Here is a 17,269-nt window from a genome sequence, read left to right as displayed (position 1 = left end):
TAATAGTAATTTATACCAGGCAGAATGAGTTTTAATTGAACATCTTTCAAGCTGCAGTACATGAAGTAGCTTGGATTAATGTTAGCAAATGTGGAGAGCTAATGCTCAGTTTCAGAGCATACAGTAACTTTGCGTTTTATCAACATGCCAGACTGGAGCTTACAGCATATTTGGCATATTTACATATTCATAATACACTGTTACTGTGCAGATTCTACAATGTCACATTGGCATTACATGGTGAGAAAATGCAAAAACAAGTTAACATTATAGCTGTTTATAATCTCCAATATTTTTTCCAATTGTCTTTATTTACAGATGGCTTCTTAGGCCAACAGTTTGCACAATAACTAATCAAACTAATTTGCTGCTGGCTCAGAATGTAATGCTTTGATTAGAAAATTTACTTTCAGATCTATATTTCCCATATATAAGCTAAATTGTAGTGTAATTTGTAATTACTTGTTTCTCCACGCAGTTCAAGTTGGCAGAATTATGGATGAATACTCTAGAGAGAAAAGAAGAAAGACTTAGGTTCGGTACTTGGAGTTTTGGAGTTATTCACTCTCACAGAAATACTGAAACCACAGATATATGAATGGCAAGATGCTTATTCCACAGATGTAGTCTATAACTCAGCCAACCATATTAATTCCAGTTCACTTATAAAAGCAGCAGCCTCCCTATATTGTCATTGTATCCTCATTTTTTGTTCAAGGGAATTGGCTGTTTCAAGACCCACATTGTACTTTGGCACTTTTCTCACTAAGAAGGGAATGTTGTGATTTATTTAAATAATGTGTCAATTCTATCCTTTGATTTGTTTTTAGTCAGTACATATTGAAATGTGCTGCTGTTCTTACAGTTATTTAAAAGCACAGAGAAGAAACACACATATACATGTGTGCATGTTTATTTTACTTATGGTTGTACATACATACATACATACATACATATATATATACACATATGTCATAGAGTGCTTCAAAAAAAGAAAAGGCACAAGATCAATATAATATCTTAACCTTCAAACAAATATGTTAATTTGAAGTGCAATAGGCAAGACTCCTTGATCTTGAGAAGTGCAGGGCATGAGAAAGCAATATGTGCTCATGCTCTGCTAGTTAAAGCACAACATATTCATTGTGGAAGCAATGGCCCCAGACCGATTTGTCTCGCTTTCACTCTGTCAGAGTATCCTGCTTTCTTCTTTGTATAAAACATGAGCTAAGAATATTTCCAATGGATACATTCTTGCTGATGAAAGAAATGTAAAAGAAGGCAGAAATGTGATTAGTGTTGCTAAATCTATATTTGAGTAGACAAACATAACTCTCAGCTTCTCTCAGCAATCACATAATTTTTACAATATTAAAAGCTACCATTATATATCCTTGCTTTATTGTGTGATTTAAAGTGAGCATTTCTTGGAAGAATGAACATGTAGCTACTATTTTAAAGTATTAATTGCAGAAGAACTAAATGCCTTTCTTTCAGTCTATGACTCCTCCTTTTATTTCTTTCAAGTGCAGAATATCAAGAGCAGAAAATGTTGCTGTTAATCCTCTTCTGATTTCAAAATTTATGTGACAGTGAATGCAATTAGTCCATTTTCCCATTACTTTTCCTGAGAAAATATGCACAGACATGACCAAGAAACAGCCTTGACTTCATAAAATAATATTTCAAACTCAGTTTATAAAACTTTAAAATAATGATTCAGAATTTTAAAAGATCTATTGAGTGGCTTAAATTTTTCGTGCCTCTGTAGCTTTTCTCTCAATATAGCATTAGAGTATCTCTGTCAGATTAAAAAAAGGCAAATGTACATGTCTAATTAATTCATGTTTATTTCGATCACATCATGTTACCTCAGACCAGAACAACATGACAGAAAGTGACAGAAATGCAACTTAATTTTAAATTATGCTATTTATTTACAGTCAGAAATATGAACTTTTGGAATGAAAATAAAATTAATTGAAAGTTCATCACCCCCTTCTCTTCACCACTCTTACCTTCTTTTTTCAAAGGCAAATACAGATGTGGTAGTGTTATTTGGAAAATCCTTTTCAGCAGAACCAAGTCACCCTGAAGAAAAGAGGCTGGACAGAAGAAGAACAAGGGAAAATATAGGACATTACATTGCCATTTATCAAAAACCACTTTGTATGCTGCAGAAGGCTTCCTAAAGATGATTATATTAAGAGTGGCTAAGCCTTGCTTTTGCTTTATACTTCCAGTCATTTTTAAATGTAGAGTTTGATAGCAATGACCATCTGTGGCATTCAAAGCCCATTAATTTTATTGCAGGTATAGGTATGTACCAATGACTTACGGAAGGTGACTGTAGCCTAAGTTAGGAAGACTGGCTTTTCAATTATTTTCAGATGTCTAAAGATGAGTCCTGATTAATTCCACCTTGCTGAAGCAAGTAAGTTTCAAATAGTCAGGTAACTGAATGTATCATAATGGAAATAAATAGCAGCACCTGCATATTGAGCTGTCCCAAGTCATGACCTGGATAAGGTTCTTTTCCCAACAAGAAGTGATTGCTCCTGGAGCATTAAGAGGAGAGCTCAGGTAAGTGTCTAGAGTTAAGTAAATGGATCTAAGCATGGATCCGTCTTATGCTTAGGCAATTAAATGCTTCCAAACCTATCTCAAGACTAGTTTCAATTATCCAGCCAGAAAAAAAGCTTGCATGTACATGCCAACTCCAGGATGCTCCCATTCTTCCAGAGAGGCTTGTAGTCACCTTCAAAATTTTCCTTCCTGTCTGTTTCTATCTCCATGTGCCAATAAGTCAGAGGTGTAAGAAGGGTAAGCAGGTATGTTCGTTCTTTCCTGTCTTTAATTTGCAGCAGCTGATAATGTTGACACTAAAATAGGCTACAGAGAATTGCTTTGTTTGGTACTAAGATCAGAAATCAATGGATACCTTCCAACCAAACAAAAAAGCTAAATGCAGTGACTATTCTGTGGTATACGAAGTAATGTGTACACTGTATTGCTATTCTGGAAGTTACTTCTCAATGGAAACATTCATTATTATCCAAGGCAAACATTTCTCCCTGTGAGCCACAGCCTGGACATGTAACTGAAACAGGTAAAATATCTGTTCTCTCAATTGTGTTGTGTAATAGATGAAAATACACAATATGTGCCACACAAATAAAATTATTGGTTTGTTATCAATCTGTTCTTAATTCTGCTGTATAGCGCTTGCAAAAGGTATAAGGGTGTCTAGATAATTTTTTGTGAAATACTGGGTTCCAGATCCTAAGCAATTTCTTTTGACTGTAGTGAGAGCTAGAAAGCTACATTTCTGTGTACTGCTTTGAAAATTTAGAGGCAGATGTCATGCAGCAGGGAGCAAACACTGGCCTAAGAAGATTTTTCAATGCTGTGGTGTCGGTAACATATTTAACTATCTGAAGGAATTGGCCCAGTCCTTTATTTCTGACATCAATGTGACAAATTCAATTGCCTCACCTTTGCACATCTGCACCTTTTTCTAATAAGTTTTTCACACCCAGATACTGCTTAAAAGTGTTCTTTTTTCTCCCTCGTAATATTTAAATCAGGTGGAAGTACAGAAATAAATATTTTCTTACAGGTTTTGGATGGCATTGCCAGTCAGGAATCATGAAGGCAGACTCCTTCACTCGTTTTCATTTTTAGATATGAATTACTGTAGACTATTTTCTATTTATTCCAGGAGCTATGATTTCTGTGGGTAACCTAGATATTTTAGATTTCATTAACATTCCTTGTGACCTTTTTTTAGCAATGAATATCAGGTCACTGCTTAAGGATTAATGATTAGCTGGAAGGTACCAAAGTACAATTCATAGCTGAAAACTATTAGCTCCAGATTCTTTTGCACAACAAAACCATTCCTTTTCCACCAAAAAATATTCAAAGCCACAAAAACACAACAGAATCTTGACAGACAAAGCCAGTAAATTTAAAATATTGTTTGATATACAGGTCTTAAATTTGAAAAATTATAAAGAACTTGTGCACTGTATACAAGTTTGGTCAACACTCCATCCATCTTAAAAGGTTTCTCTAATATTAGTTATTAATTCCTTTGCAACAAATGTACATTAAATATAGACTTCATGCACAAATACCATCTGGAAAATGGTGGGTAGAAATAAAGAAAAAACAATGGAAGAAGCATAAATTTTGTTTACAATTTCTGTTTCTGTTTTTTTTTCTTTGCAGTATATTCATGGGAACATCAGAACATTGAAAACCCACGGCAATAACACTTTAATGGGAAAAACCCAAGTGTTGCAGACATCTTTTCATGAAAATCCTTTCTTAGGATTTTTTCTTCCTGAGAAGCTGAGAGGATTCAGGAACAAAATGTAAACAATGGTTATCTGCTGCTGTGGAATGCAACATGATTGGCCCATCTTGGATGTTTACAATTAATGGCCAATCACAGCCCAATTAGCTTGGAATCTGTCTGAGACACAAACCTTTATTATTCCTTCCTTTCTATTCTTAGCTTAGCTAGCCTTCTAAGATGAAACTTTTCCTTCTATTCTTTTTAGTATAGTCTTAACGTAATGTATAGCATAAAATAATAAATCAAGCCTTCTGAACATGGAGTCAACATTTTCGTCTCTTCCCTCACTTGAAAACCCCTGTGAACACTGTCACACCCAAGTCAGTTGAAAAGTAAGTATTCTGCCACTCTTACATGAAAAAGTGAAACCAATTTATTTCTAAAAAGCATCTTTCAGGCAAAGTACCTCAAAATTAACCATGCTGAAACATAAAATAATGAGATGGAATTTACAGAAACAGCTTCAGTGGAATTTATAAAGACTACAAGCCTAAATAAATGGAACTGTACCAACTTGCTCACAACATGTACATGAATTTCCCAATAGCATGAAAGGTAAGGTCAGATTTACACTGCAAATACTTTTCCTTTAGACATCCTTTTCATCTGTTTTGGTTATAACATGGCCATAGTCATTTGACTGTATCTAAGTGATAAAAAGGAAAAAAAAACAAATCATATGATGTAACTATTAATAATGTTTTACCATATCGAAAAAACAGTTTAAATTATTAGTAATAGTGTATTTACCAGCCATTTAATATATCTGTAAACAGTTTGGGGAAAAAAAAGGCTTTTTCCTCAAAATCTTTATTTTATGACAAGAAGGGATTGATTACCACATGTGAGAAGACAGATACCTTTTGCCATCTGTAAAGCTGATCCAGCAGAGCACAGAAAGAAGTCATGTGACTTGACCAGAGGCACCTTGACTGACTTTCTATGTGCAAAGGTAATATCTGGTATTTCTTTACAATTTATGCTCCTTTTTAACAGTTAACAAGGCAGATAAGCAATACTGACATCCTGAATATTTAGGAGATATGACTGAGAACCAAAAAATTGTGTGCATCTTCGTTATGCATTTTTCACTTCAACTTAATTTCTAATAGTTTTTGAGTTATATAGACAATAATTAGGATGCAAAATATTCAAAAATTTTCCTGGAAACTTTGAGAATTAAACATTTCTGTGAAACAGAGAGAAAGAAGATTCACTCTGCATCATGTGGTCATAAGAGGAACATCCTCTAAAATATCCTTCAGATTAATTTAGCTTCACTTTAATTCTTTATTTAGACATGATTTTCATTCCCAAATGATTATATATTTGCATAACTGGCCAGTTTTGAAATATCTATAGCATAGACTACAATCATCCAGGTCATTGCTCTTGTATTTTTTATGAGAAAGAACTATAATTTCTTGGCAAATAACACAAGCAGCCAGTATTACAGGTCTTCTAATGGTAATGCTTACATCTGTCTTACATATTAAGTTATTTTATTTTGATGTACTTATAAAAAAGTCTTACAACCAACTTGATTTTAATGTTGACTTGTTTTGTGGTTGGGGTTTTTTCTGTGTGTTTTGTTTTTTAATGAAAATGTCAACAGAATTTAATGAAAATGTCAACAAATGCCTGCAGATGCCAAAAGGATATTTTATACATTTATAATGGCTCCAACAACTGGTGAAATTAGGTATCAGTATTTACCATATTACTACCTAGTAACTGAGCAGAAGATGTGCAAATATATATGTTTGCCAATACAATGGACCATGTCATACCAGGTCATTTTATGTAGGAAATAGATCTAATAGTGTCATGGATAAAGGGTAATACTGTAAATAGGGAGTTAATAAATCAAGCTCAACTACATACTCAGATTATTCTGTCATGGAAGTTCTGTGAGGCTGATGAAGTTGGACATCATTGGTTACTTTAACCATCATTTATTTTCTTCCTTGTGAAGTATAGACAATGTTAAGTTTAATGTTTAAACTAATTAATTCTAAAAAAGAAAATCAATTTCAACATATATTTGTATATTTAGTGCCAAAACATGATTCATAGTGTCTGTTGTGAGTAGCTCCTGCTGGATAAACAGCATGGGGGATACTAAGAAAGTAAGAAACCCAAACAAGTGACAAAAACTCCTATGATCCCTCTGGTGACAAGCAAGCAGACACGTAGGCAGGACTCAAGGGTGCTGGTGAGAAAGATATCTGTCATAGACCCTAAATTCTAAACCAAGAGTCGGGCTGGAGGAGAGACAGTCCTTTAAGGACAGAAAAGGTCTGGGAGGTTGCTTTTTGCATACATTTTTATCATCCACCTTAGCAGGTCTGTTCCACTTAAAAAAAGCTTTAGTTATGATTCTGTCTTTTGTTAAAGCTTATCTTTAGTTTGTAAGCTTTTCATGTGGCGTCTGTTATACTTGCTTTAAGCAATGTCAGACTTACCTAGAAGCTCTGGCTGACTCAAGGTCTTATCAGAGGTGCACTTTACATTTTTTTTCCAATTCAGAAATAGATTTAAAAAAAAAAAAACCACTTGGACATGCTTTCTGGACTTAGAGTTTTATAGATGTGGGCTTGCCTCATCAAGTTTTGATGAACTCCCTCAGTTTAAATAAAAATAAAATGCAGTTGGAAGGGTTTGGAATGTTATTTTTGTAGAAATGCAACTGATCCTCTGACATTGTGTCAAACTTTGCTGAAAAGAAGAAAATTTGAAAATCAAAATATTTAACATTCATCCAAATGAACTGCTTCTTTATTCACTTCAAAGAAAGTGTTCAAGACTATATTTACACATATCAAAAAAATGAAGCAAAACTGATCTTTTGTCTGAGCTTGATCAGCTGTCTGCTGCCAAATGCTGAGTTTTTGATTTTAGGCTACTGAACTTGCAACTCAGTGTCTCAGCTGTAAGAAGTATTCATGCTTTTATATAAGGATGTGGCTACTTGGAACTAGCTCATTTAATTTTGCTAAGGCTGGGTTTCTCTTGAAAAATCATAGGTCAGAAACAATAGATTCTGAAATGCCTGGTTATGCATCAGATTTTCATAATTTTCCAGATTGCCAGAATCAAAGGATTTCTGAAACAAGCATTACTCATTTTACTCACTTTTTGTGCCCTAGTCAGAAGGAAAACAGGCAAAAAAGATTGTGCAGGATTCCATGCACACTGCTAATATTTTTTTTCTTCTTACAGATTTTAGAAGCAGACTACTTATTTTATTTCAGATGGGTTTTTGTCATTAGTCATAGTCCAAAAATTTTAACACAGGGACATTTTTTCAAATACATGCAAATCCAGTTTTTGAAAGCATTTGACTTGCCCCAAAGTTTTCTTCACTGGTAATCATTAGTTTGTATTCTACTCCAATCAAGTCCTCTAAAAAATTCACCGTTAGGAGTATAACTCCTGCTGTCTTCCTTTAAAATGTGAAACCTGTTAAAGTTTTTTTAAAGTTAAATGTTTTTTAAAGTTTTCTCCATTTCCATTGGTAATGTGTCCCTCATATTTCCTGCCCCTCCAGCAAAGTCAATATGCTCCCTAAGGCTACTACAAAATTACATAGTATAATTCAGTAAGGCTTAAGCCATGTATTGTGAGCTATTTTTGTCTTCATCATGGTAGAGAGCATTTGAGCAAGTTTGCTATCCACCTGCCCATAAACCACAGAACTCACTGCATTTCTGTGAACAAATATATACCAGCTCACCAAAACCCTGCTCATAAACCATCTTCATGACTTCAGAGTTTCGTACAATTAAGACGTCAGTTGATAGTCCTAATGGTATTACACAGCCCTGCAACAACTTAGAAAATGAATGTGTTCTATCAATGAAACAGAAATTAATTAATTATGGGTTCTGGTTTGCTACAGAAGGTGTGAGTAACTGTATTGATGCTGAACCCATTGTTCTGTATTTACACAGTATACATGAAGACTACTTGCCACAGTAGAAACATTAAAAATTAAAGGGCCTGGAGACAGCTTCAATCACAGAAGAATACTTCTAGCTAGCAGATAATAATTTTAATGGGTGACTTTGCATGTAAAGCAACACTCAAGTTTCCAACTCATGGCAAATCAAGTGACATACTGCATAAAATAAATATGCAATGGAGATAAAAATATATTAAGTTTATGTAGCCGTGTATGGCTCATTGAATGCTTTCACACTTTTCATGTGATTTCTTTGAAAAAGCTATGAAATAGAGTGTACAAGGGAAAACCTTTTAATAATAAAGTATAAAAGAATACTGGATAGTAACTGACAACCAGATACTAAAATGAAACATTAAAACTGACTAAATAATAAAAATAACAAAAAAACCCAAAAAAAAAGAAAAAAAAAAGAAAAGAAAAGAAAAAAAGGGGAAAAAAAGAGATCTGCACCTTTACTTAAGAAAAACAGTTAGACTCCCTAGTGCTACTATAAGTCATAAATAAAATAAGTTTATTAATCTTACATAACAAAGACATGAATGAGCAAAGCTATTATTGTACGAAGCATTTTCTCCCTTATATTTCATCAGTATCCAGGAAAATCTAGCATAATATTTTATCTACAACTAAAAAATGGACACAGAATCTTGAACACTTTATGTAACAAAACCAGCTGCGTATTATTTTTCTGACTTAAATGAATATAAAAGCACATCTTTACTCTTAAACCAATTTTTAATGTAATATTCTTTAACATTCCTCTTGAAAATTGCTTTTGGTTGTAGGAAGGTTGTAGGAACAGCACTGCTGGTTTTTTGACCATGATATTTTCTGTGGCTAGCATGATAAGACACCTTTATAGTCTCATAAACAGCAGGTGTAAAGAGAATTTATGATCTGTGAAATTTGGAAAACTTTGATAGCAAATATTTTTGGTTTGTTTACTCCTAACATTAAACCAATACATTCTAAAATTGGAGTCTCATTCACTGTAGCACAGCCAATGCTTCTTATATTAGAGGCTACTCTCACTATTTTAGTATCTACCCTCTTTTTTGTTTGTTTATTTATTAGTATTTATAAAATATATTTCTTAGCATATCTACCTAATATATATATACACACACACATATCTGCCCATTGTTTCTTTCTTAGAATAAATCATAATCATTAAGGCTTCCACTGCTCTTTGCATCTTGAAAATTCTTGTATTTTTCTTTGTACAAGCCAAAATAGAAGCCATTTTGGTATGTTTGAAGCAATTTTGTCAAATTCTTCTTTAAAAAGTAGCACATAATTTTCAGAAAGCATTCAATGTCTGGTGCATGCAATGGAACAAACTTTGACTTTGTGACTTTAAATGTTTTACTGCACATTTTTGATGGTATCTTATAATACTTTTATTAAGAAAAGACTTGGGATTTAAACTATTTCAGTTCACCTATTCTCTTTGTTCCCACACACTCTCCAGAGATCAATTCTAATACTTGGTTGAAGACAATAATGCTTTTACTTTGCTAAGTGCTCACATTTATATAGAGACTTTATTTAAGGTAAAATTTTCTTGGTTACAGAATACTTCCTTAACAGCTTAAGCCTTCCTCTCAGAACATCTTTAGACCCTGAGATTGCATGATCTCCTCATGAAAATGGATTCTCATTTTCTATTACAACAAATGCTTTAATCCTTGGTATTTAAAAGAAAACCTTGAATGAGTACCAGCACAGGAGTGACATATCCAAGGAAATGGCTTTCCTACTGAACTGGCTGTATCTTTTGAATTAGAACTTGTGTAGTATTTTACTGATTTACTGCATAAACTCGAATTATTTGTCAATTGTGTCTGTAATTCAGGTTTAATTTCTAACTTGACAAATGGTTGAATAAGAAAAAAATGAAGCATAAGTCACTGAAGTTTCCTATAAAATATTTGATGCATAAGTATCCTGGGGCAATCAATTGTTATTTAATCTTTCTATTTCTATTAATAAATCTTCAACTAGACACTTAATACTTCAATTACACTAACAAATTACCAGCTTTATATCTGGTATAATTATAAGGAGATTTTGGGTGTAACAAAAACTGCTCAAATATCTCGATATCAGATATCTATATGTCTCTTAATACACCTTACTGTTTTGTTAATTGTATTTAGGTCATCAAGTACTTTGAAGTAGAAATATCAGTTTGTTTTAGCTCAGTTAAGGAGGAAACTGGCTACCAAAATGGGTAACAGAACTTCAGAATCATAGAATCACAAAATTTTTTGGGCTGGAAGGGACCATAAAGATCATCTAATTCCAGCCATGCAGGAACACCTTCTACTAGATCAGATTGCTCAAAGCACCATCCAACCTGGCCTTGAACACTTCCAGGGATGGAACATTCCTAACTTTGCTGGATGACCAATTCCCGTGCCTCAACACCTCACAGTGAATTATTCTTTCTAATAATTAGTCTAAATCTACCCTCTTTCAGCTTAAAGACATAAACCTTTTTCCAGTCACTACATTCAATTGCAAAATGTCCCTCTCCAGCTTTCCTTGCAGGCCCTCTTTAGGTACAGGAAGGCTGGGGTGTATCTCTTTGAAGGAATGATAGAAAATCAGAAACATATTTTTTTGTTATAGCAGACACCAAACTGAGTTGAGTTAAAACTCTAGTTAATATTCACAGATTTAGATGAACCTGGTTTAGACTTGAGGTCAGTCTTTGTGACCAGTCAAACAACAACATAGTACTAAGATTATTGAATTTCAGCTGAAAAGAAAGCATGAAAGAATAAATAGTGGGAAGAAATATATTTCTAATTCTTTTCTATGCGTCCTTTTACCATGCTCACTTTTTTTTTGAGAATTTCCCTGAATCAGGAAAAGAAGCATAGCAAAAAATTATTCTGGAAATTTCTAAATGTCTCTCATAGCAACTAGCTAGTTAGGAAACACTCATTATCTGAAATTCAAATATAGATTCTTTCAAGTCCAGTGTAGCACTCATTAATTACCTGCATAATTATATATATATATTGTTGTGTGTTTATTGTTATATGTTGTGTTGCAAAGAGTGATGTTTATTATTTAATATATTATATTAGACTTCTTGACCTGTGTAATCATAAGAATTTGCAGCAAGGTTAACCATTTTTTTTGTGTGTTGTGTTCTAAATAATTCACTTAGAGCATAAGAGTGGAGTTTCTTTTCTTCCAGAAACAGTTTAAATACATATTGCCTGTGAAATATTTAAGAGAAAAGGGAAATTCCATTAAAATAACTATAATAATGACTCTCACCACTTTTTTTTTTTGCTTTAAGCCATATTATCTTCGTAAGCTTAGTGGAAGAATCTGAAAATAAAAATGCCTAGTTCTGTGTCCTGGAAATCATGAAATCAAAGCAGTTTTACATGAACTTTGTGGCATCAGGTGGTGTGATCAAAACTTGCTTGGTATTCTACTGTTTTACTTAAGGCTATCTGAGATACGCAATTTTTCTGAATCAAACAAAGCTCTGGAAATAGCATCCTATTAAAAGAATAGCTTGGCTAAAGTTAAGAAGAATTAAAAGAAAGTCCACAATTAATTCTTCATCCAGAATTTGTTACTCTATTTAGATAAGAGGTCACTTTATCTACTCACTGCCAGGAAAACTTAAGCCAAATTTCTGCCATAATTGCAGTTTCATGGTCTGAACATGGTATGAATGAGACCAAGATTTTAGAAATTAGAGAAATGAATTTGACATTCATGTGGCAAAGAGATCTTTCCGCTGTACTGGAAAATCTATTTTTTAAAGAAAAGAAAAAGAGATAGCAAAAGGCATAGCCTTTGTGCCTCAGGGCACAGGCTCACCCTCAGCTGGTGATTAGGAAGTGAGTCAGTTAATGCACCATCATCTATAGAGACTATCCTTGCTGTTTCCACTGAAGTGAGCAGGCCTAATTTCTAGTGGGAATAAAATGCTGAACTAGAGAGATCTTTGGTCTGATTTTTTATGGCGGCCCTGGTATTTCAGAAAAACCCTTTTCCATTCAGTTCTATAAGATAGTTTTAAAGGGTCATTTATTAACTGTCTGCAAACATATAAGGCACTTGAACCAGTGGAGCTCCAATTCCATCCAGAAGCATTAAACCTTACTAGAGGCTTTTAAAATAATTAATAGTCTGAGTAAGTTCATTATCATTTAAGATCTATTTTAGCTACACATATTAATATTCTGTTTTTGTTGCAAGGCTATTTAGATACTGCCATTCATTGATAATAAGTCATTTATTCCTCATTAACTGTTAGGATGGATGTAGATACTCATTATAGCAAGACAACAGACTCATTTAACTGCACACAGTACTTGATTATATACACGAACACTGACTGGAATGCAAATTTCCTTCTACATAAGTCTCATCTTGTTTGTTATTCTCACCATGGGATAAAGTATCTTATCTGCTGTACTTTTTTTCTTTTTTAGTATCTGTCTTAAATTGCAAGGAAGAACATATTAAAGATTCGTGATAATCTCAATTTGGGCAAATACTGGCACAAGAAATAAAGGTTTCCTCACATAAACTGCTGTTCAGTTTTAAAAATGTTCTGTGAAACCATGTGTCCTTGCTTGACAGTTCTCCTTAAATTTAAAATCTTAAAATAAATGAGATTCATATTTTGAAAATGTAAAGCTTCAAAAAATACTCATTACATCGGTCTTGGACACAAGCTTTTGTTTTCTCCTCCATACCAATACTGTGTGTTCCAGCCGCAGAAATCAAAGGCCAAACTCTCCCAGTCAAATGGAAATAAATTATATTCTCTTTCATTGTCTGCTCTACATTAAATATGATGAAAGCTATGACTTCTTTTTCTCTGCATATCTGTACTTTCTTTGCTTTTTCTTTTTTATTTTACCTGTTTACATTTATTGAAAACCTCTTTTTGTATATGCAGAAGCACTGCAATCATCCTTCTGTTATTAGCAAAACCATGGCACATCTATGACCGGGGCATTGTACAAGCCTTTTAGTCATGTAAGAAAATTACAGCTTAGGGACAAACCGAGGCTTTGTGTGATAGGTAGGTCAGGCCTACTGCTCCATCTCATGAAAGGAGCTATGACTCAGTAACACAACTGCATTTTTTAAATGCAAATAATATAACTTTGTGTTGTTTTCCCATGGCCTTATTCAAGGCTTTCCCACTGCAAATATGTATATGTACACATTTTGCAAGATACAAGTTCATTCCCAGGTAGTGTACATAGGAACTTTTCTGTACGGTCAAAGATATTTACTCTTTTTGGAGGTAAATAGCTTTTCTTAAATGCAAACAGTGGCTCCACATATTCCTTCTTGAAATACAGAGGATAGGTAACAGAATTCTACACAGCCAATTAAAAACCAGAAGGAGAACAGAGTTGTGTTTTAAAGAAGAAAAAAACTTCATCAAGTCAGTTGTCCCAGATTTGCTGTTTGGCTGGTGGAAGGCCTTGCAGAGAAGCTATCAGCTGCCTAGAGCAATGGCTCTTTCCCATTCTGAACTGAGAAAATTGCATTAGTGTTTGCCACCAATTAACACTTCCACATGCAGAAATTAAGGGGTTTAGTGTGGGTAAGGTCTTTTTATATTTCTTTCTGCATACTGAAGTGACCCCATTGAATCTGACATTGTGTTATACACATATACAGACAATGTGATATCTACATGTGTTGCATTTATATGTAATGTGACACATATATCATATGTGTATAGTTGCATAAGACATATCTATACATGGTAACTTAAACAAAAAATTATTAAGCAATCATATTTTACCTTTTCTTTCACATTTGATATTTATCAAAGTCCAACCATCTAGATTTTAAGAACAAAAGTCCCAAATAAACATTCCGAAAAGAAGACTTAGGAAGAAATCTGTGTGGTCAAAGCATAATTTTATAATGCAGAGTAGCTCCACTGAAAAAAGTTTGACTAGCCTTATTGGAAACCTTTGACTAGAAAGGAGACAAGATATTCAGCATCTTGCAGGACTAAGCTGTTCAAAGGTCTATGAAAAAAAGCCAGTGTAGATTATGCTGTTTATAGGAAGTAATATTGGAATCTCCAAGTGCTCCTAATTTCTACCAGCTGAATCCTGTTTTCCTGTTCACACACTCTCAAAAGAAAATCACATTGAAGACTTTCTCTGTCAACATTTGTATTTTCTGTTCTTTTTCCCTTCCTTTCATATCCTTAGAAGTTTTTGTTTTCTAATGGCAAAATATATTTTGGAAATTCTGCTACCAAGAAAAAGATGTCCGATTAATGCATCTGTGAATAGATAATATAAAAGACTATATTTTGAATCAGGCATTGGAGAGCAAGAAAGAGACAACTTTTATACCATGTCATGCTTCCAGAATTATGCAAGTGCATGTTTTATTAGATTAATCCATTTGATAATTTAGATATTTAAAAAAAATCTAATATTTAAAAATCCTTCTAGTAAGTAAATTACTACAAATGTAATTTATTAAGTGGACCACAAAACTGAAATTCCTGTAATTTCATTACTCTCCCCCAAAATATAGGAAACTATGTTTCATTATCCTAGTAAGCCATACTGAAACTTTCAATAAAGCAACTGCTACTTATACTTCTCTTTAAAGTGCACAGTTTAATTGGCAATATGTCAAGGCAAATTCAATCAGATTGGTGGCATGATCAGTGACAACACTCTTCAAGTATTCTGATTCACATTAGAAATTGAAGACATATGTTGTGGGAGAAGATGCCTTAACAATGAAAATATTGCTAGTTCAGACAGATGGTAAGTTTTTTAGTAAGGAAAATGAGAACAAGAATATGACAGCTGAATAAAAGTTAAAACCTATTAAAACTGACAAGGTCAGAGATTGCATGGGACAAGGAGGAGGTGGATTTTAAAATAACTGTTAAAAATAATGCTTTATAAAAGAAAAGTTTTCTCTCCTTAATGATCTTCATCACGACAAATATTTGCATTTTTTTTCCTAGATGCATAACTGGTACAAAATAGGCACTGTTAGGGGGGAAAAAAGGCCCTGAAATTCATTCAAGTTTTACCTCTTTTTAGCTTGCACATCGATACTGCTTTATGTTCCTGGATTTTTTATTCAGAAGTACTCATTCAAGGCCAGACTGTGTAGCCTGTATTCACATGAGTGAACATGTAAGTTCTTCTGATATAGACAATAAATTTAATTGCTTATTTATAGACTGGCAACACCGTATGGGATTCTCTGTTCCTTTCCAGTTCCAGGCAGTGACTTTAAATCTTTGGCCATTATTTCATTTCAACTCCTTTTTTTTTTTTTTTTAAATTTCAGCTGCTAAGTGTTTTTATCTTCTAGTTAAGATTATATGTCTATATGTCTCTACTTGATTAGGTAGACCTAAATTTGGTGCTAGACATCAATTGTGTTTTTCAAATAATTCAAATAAGAAAGCTTAAAAGAAAAATAAGAACTTGAAATGTAAAGCATTAAAATTACAACCATTTAAGAAAGCCCACCTCTAAATGCCAGATTCCAATCACAATTTATAAATAAAACAGTTTAGTCAGTGTTAGATAATCTCATAAAAAAGATACAGAAATAGAGTAAATATTCTGACTTGAGATAAAATGGTGTTATTTGTACGAAGATTGGTTTGAACAGATCAGTCAGTTTATTTACTTTACATCATGATAACACTTTCTGCTCACAAGAAAAAATTCTCCTCTATCAAATATTAAAGAACAGTATTATATTTATGGCCATGCAGGCTTGAAATTATTCATCCTAAAATCACATTGAATCTTGATAAAACCTTTAAAAATTAAATTAAATTTAGGAGCTGCTGGCTGTCCAACATTGAGGATCCAAAATGCTACTATTCCAGAGAAGACAATATTTTCTTAGAACTGTAATGATGATCCAGCCTTCTAAACAGGTCCCGTTAGTTCATTGATGTTTATACCAGGCTTTTACTTCCTCCAGTAAATACTTTCTGGGATATTTCTTTCACCAAATAACTACCAATACCTGATGTTATCTTTATTAGGTGAGTGTCATTAAAAGGACAGAGAAAGTTGCAATATATTTATCGTAAAGAATTCTATACTCTGCCTAGTATTAAGTAAAATTTCATTAAAGGAATTTGATGGATGACACTGCTGCTTTGTTGGCTATTGATCAAAAGCCTCTTTTAATAATTCTTATAACAGAAATAAAACACATGTACCCAGTTGTAGCATACTTATAGGAATGTAGGACAAACCTATACATCACCATCTCGACTCTTATTTACAGTTTTGCATACACAATCCTTTGGAGTACTAAACTTGAAACAGACACTTCTCCTTCTGTAGTATTTTGTAAAAAAAAAGTCATATCCCAGCCCTTTTTAATGATGTTGCCTCTTACCTTTTACAGGAAGGGAAGACTGTGCAGATGTATTATCCAGGCTTAAATGGATGCCAGTATCAGTGCAGAATAGAACTGAGAAAGTCTTGAAATCTGCTTTGCTATTCAGCACTTTTTCATGACAGAATCTCATTTCAGATGGTGTGTTAAGGACAGCTGATCTAGCATGTAGGGGTAACCTAAATAGTAAGTCACCTAAAAATATTATTTCCACTTTTATTGGTGATTATAATAGATCAGAATATGCATTATCTCTCTCAGTCAACCATAAATTCAACAGAATTCAGCATAAAAAATAACATTTATATTCTACACATAAAAGTTAAAATTATATACAGAAATCATTAGGAAACAAAGAAACTTCTGAGAAATTTCTCTTTGATTTTTGAAAATATTTACGTAAGAGAGAATGATAGGCATACATTTATACTACCTTCATGAAACTTTGGGGGTTATGTATTTTGTAGTATGAATCCTTCTGCAACAAATTCTTATTACAAAAAGAATTATATCCTTTTTTCACT

The 17,269-nt window shown here is 33.3% G+C and overlaps 1 long non-coding RNA gene across 1 annotated transcript; it reads right to left on the bottom strand.

The window, feature by feature from the left end:
• Positions 1 to 1,140: 1,140 nt before the first annotated feature.
• Positions 1,141 to 16,883, bottom strand: LOC143695803 (uncharacterized). The gene is made up of 3 exons (XR_013185336.1): positions 16,746 to 16,883; positions 2,019 to 2,105; positions 1,141 to 1,257 (listed from the first exon to the last, which is right to left on the bottom strand). It is a non-coding gene; the product is annotated as an uncharacterized LOC143695803 (long non-coding RNA).
• Positions 16,884 to 17,269: the final 386 nt, after the last annotated feature.

Source organism: Agelaius phoeniceus, chromosome 1 (genome assembly GCF_051311805.1).
Source record: "Agelaius phoeniceus isolate bAgePho1 chromosome 1, bAgePho1.hap1, whole genome shotgun sequence".
Taxonomy (NCBI): Eukaryota; Metazoa; Chordata; class Aves; order Passeriformes; family Icteridae; genus Agelaius; species Agelaius phoeniceus.
Note: the sequence above shows the minus strand (reverse complement) of the source record. Positions and strands in the feature narration are given on the sequence as shown.